Source organism: Bidens hawaiensis, unplaced genomic scaffold (assembly GCF_021521415.1).
Source record: "Bidens hawaiensis isolate Kalapana, Puna unplaced genomic scaffold, B.hawaiensis_p1.1 tig00006083_1, whole genome shotgun sequence".
In the NCBI taxonomy this organism is placed as follows: Eukaryota; Viridiplantae; Streptophyta; class Magnoliopsida; order Asterales; family Asteraceae; genus Bidens; species Bidens hawaiensis.
The window spans coordinates 1,260,480-1,265,823 of record NW_027491403.1 but is presented as its reverse complement, the minus strand read 5'-3'; positions in this window follow the sequence as shown (position 1 = coordinate 1,265,823).

The window sequence follows — 5,344 nt, the reverse complement described above, 5'->3', positions numbered from 1 at the left end:
TGTATTGCGGCGTTTGTAATTATCCATAGCGTAGTTCGACATAAATGATGCACCACTCAGCTTGACACTTTTCAAGACCTATTCAACTCCATAAATATACTAAGGCGGCTCACGTTTATGCGAAGTGCAAAGTGCGCCATCAAAGTACCACATTGTGCCCATCACACTTCGCCCGAGCCCGAGCCCGTGCGTATGATCGTCAGGTGCTTTGCACCCTTGCTAATTCCACCAAGTGTAACATTCGTTACCTTTCAAACCCGAAAATCCGATCCATTTTAAATTTTTGCCTTTCGTTCATATATATATATATATATTAATTTTCATTTCATTTATCTTATTTGACATTCGTCGTTTTTTTTCATACATTTGTATTCGTTAAATCGACATGTTTATGGCTTCAACGTATTATTGTCATTGCTTACCATAAATATAACATTTCCGATGGTTTAAGTTATTATCCGTTCATTACTAGTCTTTTTGTTCAAATAACGAATCTCTGATATTTAACGTCAATATTTAAACGAGTCACAAACTAACCGGGATAATATAAAAAAAATAATCCAAAACATTTTATTACATTTATATGATATCTAAAAGTATAAGGTTCAAATGGTAATTAAGGTTTTATTATGTTTTAAATACAATATAAAAGTCTAGGGGTTAAATATGTATATTATAAAAAATATCATATAATATAATAATAATAATAATGAAAAGAATGCAGCCCAGCCTCTTGTCCTGTTCGTTTTTTCAGCTAGAAGGTTTGGCGACCGGATTCCGGCGCCGGCGACCCTTGAAACGTCAATATATAACTCGTTTTGATCCGTTAACAACCTTAATCGACTCCTCCGCTAATAATAAACTTTATAGTGCGATTTATATCATCATTTAATAACCCAATAACTCGTATTAATCATCGAACCGTCGGATTTAATAAAAATCATATTAATTCAATTTAAACACTAATCAATCCAATTAGAACTATAGCTAGAACCTAACCTAACACCTAAAGCTGCGAAAATCATCATTTTAACTTAACACGCACTCTAAATCTCATAATCTCTCGTCAAAATTCGTCTTCGGCCACTTCACCGTTCACAGCCTTTCCGTCACTATTAGAGGTAATGATTATACGGTTTTGATTCGTTTTTAGCCAATTAACAAAACCCCTAAACTTAATTAAGGAAACATGGAACAGATTAACAGATTTGAATTTCTAGGGTTATAATGAAGATGAACCAGGAACATGTTTTATATACATTTGTTTCTGATAGTTTAACAAACAAACAATCTGGTCCACCAGTTAGTCCTTGAACCTGTCAACCTGGGGACCCGGATTCGAACCCGGGTCATAGCAGTTTTTATTGTTTGTTTGTTTTCTTTTCTTTTATTTTTTTAGAACCTTTCTTTTAATATTTATTAACCAAATAAAATTTATTATAAATCAAATAAAATCATTTATACTTAAATAAAAATTGTGTTAGTTTATTTTATAACCTTTTCATCCGGAAACCAAGCTTTTTTCAACCCGAAACGTTTGTTAAAACTTGTGATATAAATATATAAATATACATACAATATCGTCGTAAACTTTACAAATTCCAAACGACAACGTTTATACTAAACTAAAATATACCGGTAAAGGCCGTAAACATTAATATATTCAAAGTTAATATTAATCTCGTAAGTAATATTATATTAATAACTAATATTTCGTTAAACTTTATAATACGTTAGCATAATTATTTTCAAAACTAAAATTCCGTTAAGATCCATAATTCATAAACATTATAAATCTCAAACCCGTCAGGTTCGTTTAAAACTAGCTTAACTTATATATGTGTATACATACTTCCATTCGTTAAACTTTAACATTCGTTAATGTATAAAATAATAATATCCAACTCCATAATAAAATGTATATTCAACACTTCTAAAACCCGAAAGCCCGATTTATCTACTTTTTATAAGTCATTAGTTAATATTGATTTTGTACTTTTAATTCTAGTTTGTGAAGTTCAATTGCTTCGGTTTCATTTACGCACTTTCGGTTTATTGCAAGTTTGTCTCTAACTTCAAGGTGAGTTTCTCACACCCCCCTTTTTACCATTTTTAACTATTTTTGGGGTAGCATATATATCCTATCAACAATTCAATTTCGTTTATTCATTATTCACAAACTACAATTCGCTACATGGACTTGTGTGTCTACTTGTTACTTGCTCAAAATTACTTCTACATGGATTACTTCAATATAGTATGATCATACGCCCCCTTTGCGCTCAATACATTTGTTGTTATGAGTGGAAAAGGGCCTCATTATCCGAGTACGTTGGTGCACAATCCCAACTGGAAAAGACCTTACTTGCGCTTATCTGAGTAAGCTGGTGCACAATCCCAGTTGAAAAGGACATTACTTGCTCATTTACACTTGTACATGGAATTGTATGATTTTTATGTACGTATATAAAAACTCGTGTGAACTCACCAACTATTCATTTAATTGACTTTATTTTATATATATGTTACAGGTACAATTATTAGAGGATGAAATGGAGAAGACACTAGAAACTTAGGTTATATTAATAAATGGACAATTTGTTAATTGTTATTGTATTTTTCCTTGGTATTTCTCTTACTTTCAAACTTGTGTACTTGTTGTTAAATCAATTAATGATATTATTGTCAGTTAATAGTGTCACATGTGTTTTGAGCAATCTGTACGTCACCCTCAGGCGTTTCCGCTTTAGCCGGGGTGTTACACCAAGTGTGTCTTGTTATTCAAGAATATCATCTTGTGAGCCCTTCTCCTTATAAGGAGTTCGCAAGTTTATCATTCCATTTCACCAATTTGGGATAATACTTTCCCATAATTAACATTCTCAATCATATATTTTGGATTGTTACACTATGTTTGTATTAAAAGTTATAAGAAATATATATAAATCAATTTTTTTATTGTATATATTATATTTTTGTTATATATTCTAACCAAAATAAAAAAAAAATTAAAAAAAGGATCTATACGCCACATTTAGACCTTAACATGACATATAGATGCCCAAATACGTCGGATATAGGCAGCTTATATGGGTTATATACGCCAAATTTTGACCTAACGTGGCATATAGAGATATTTTAGACCTATACGTCACGTGTAGGCCTATACATGACGTATATACCTGCATAAAATCTCCGTTCAGATCTAAATGGGGGACATTTAAAAATACAACCAAACACAAACCCTGAGATCTAAATGGATATCCGATCCAAACTCAACGAACACTCGAGATCCGACCCGGCACCCGCGACATTAACACATCGAGGTGCATTTCACTACTTTATATAACTTGGTTTTTTCATTTGTTTAGGTTTCAGGTTTTACGTAATCGGGTTAGGAATCGTGTAATAAACATTGTAGATAAGTCGTATTTGTTGATTTGGGTTAGGTTTCGGGTTTTGGAATTGTTGGCCGACCAGATTCCGGCGATCTTGTTGAACCAATACGTGACGTTTAAGTTTAAGCTTGGTGTATGATATTATAATATTTTTTTACTTTACTAATTATAGAAATTTGTAATTAATAACTAATCTTTTCTAAGTATTATTTATTTTTAATTTATTAATATTATAAATATATAATCAATAACTAATCTTTTTTAAATATATTATCTGCTTTTAGGTTAATTATATTATAAGTATATAATTAATTTATAATCGTTTTTAAATATTATTTTGTAATTAAAATTATAAATATATAATTATTAATTAATCTTTTTTAAATAACTTTTTTTTTATAAAAATGGAAAACGTTGACAATTAGATGGAGCAGCCACATACCCATTACTCATGTCAAGGGGGATGAGGTGTTGGTGGATTATCCTCATACACAGTTTCATATAGAGACCACCGCACTAGGCCGGTCCAAGTACCTTCGACTGATGGACCCGTTGCCTAACAAGATTGTATGTTGGGACTTTATAGACGGTTGTGGTGAGACACAGAGGGTCACGACGATTATCGGAGAGGATACCCTAGGGAGCAGATTATTTTCCTTGGGGCACGCCGCGCATTAGGAGCACAAATTGGAGTTTTTTATCTATGTTATGTTGCTGGTATTTTCTTTTCTATTAACTTGTCAAATTTGATTAAAGTATAAATATACAAATTTTTTTGTCGATATTTATTCTGGCCACATGGGGCGGGTACGATGAAGGTGCTAATGCTTCTAAGGGTGGATCATCATTTTGCGGATGTTCAGTTCCACATGTTCGGGATCGATCATTAGCTTTCGTTGGAGCAGTTCACCGTGGCGATCATCTTGTACATGGGGGAAGATGTACGCCAGCCGATTTACTACAAGAAAATGAAGCTGATGCAACCCTAGTAAAATGTTGCATTAGGCCTTAAAAATGTTGCTATAGGCCTTAAAAATGTTGCTTTAGGCCTATTGCAACCTTTTTCAAGGGCTGCATTAGAAGCAGTTGCATTAGACCTAATACAACTTTTTCAAGGCCTAACACAACCTTTTTATAATGTGTTACAATTACAGTCCAATTGCAACCTTTTTAAATGCAACCTTTTTATATTCTAATGCAATTTTGTTACTTTGAAATGCAACTTTGTTATACTCAATTGCAACTTTTATCATATTCTTGTTACAAAAATGAAACCTTTTTCTTGACTTAATGCAACCACTATTATCATTGTAATAAGAAAAATGCAACCCTTTTTACGAATTCCAGTTACAACAAATGCAACCTTTCACTCAAATGCAACATTGTAACATAAACTCAATTGATATTAATTAATATGCATTCACTCCGAATTTCCCCAAAACAATAATAAAAGAATTATAATTAGTAGTCAAATGGTGTACTTCAACATACTTGTCCAAACTCAAACAACAATATTGTCAATTACAACAAATAAAAATTAAAACAATCAACTCACAATTTTTCGCATTATAGCTTCCAAATTTAGTCACTGACTGTCGGTGTCTTTTTTTTTCACGCTCCTCTTCAGTCTCTTTGCAATGATTTTTCTCAACCATAAACTTTGATTTAAATGATTCCATCAGCTCCTTTGGAATCATGTGAAAGTCCCATCTACTCTTTTTACCTTTGTTTTTGTAACACCTCCAACATAAAGTACGCCATATATTTGTTCCCTGTATTCATTACAACTAGAACAAGATCTACCATAGCATTGCCATCGTTTATAGACTTGTGTTTCTTCATTTGTTCCTGCAAAATATTGTCCGAAAAATACTAAGAAACTATTGTCAACAATTTTATATACCTGAAATCATGCAATGGGTGAATGTTAAAAATGCAATATGTTT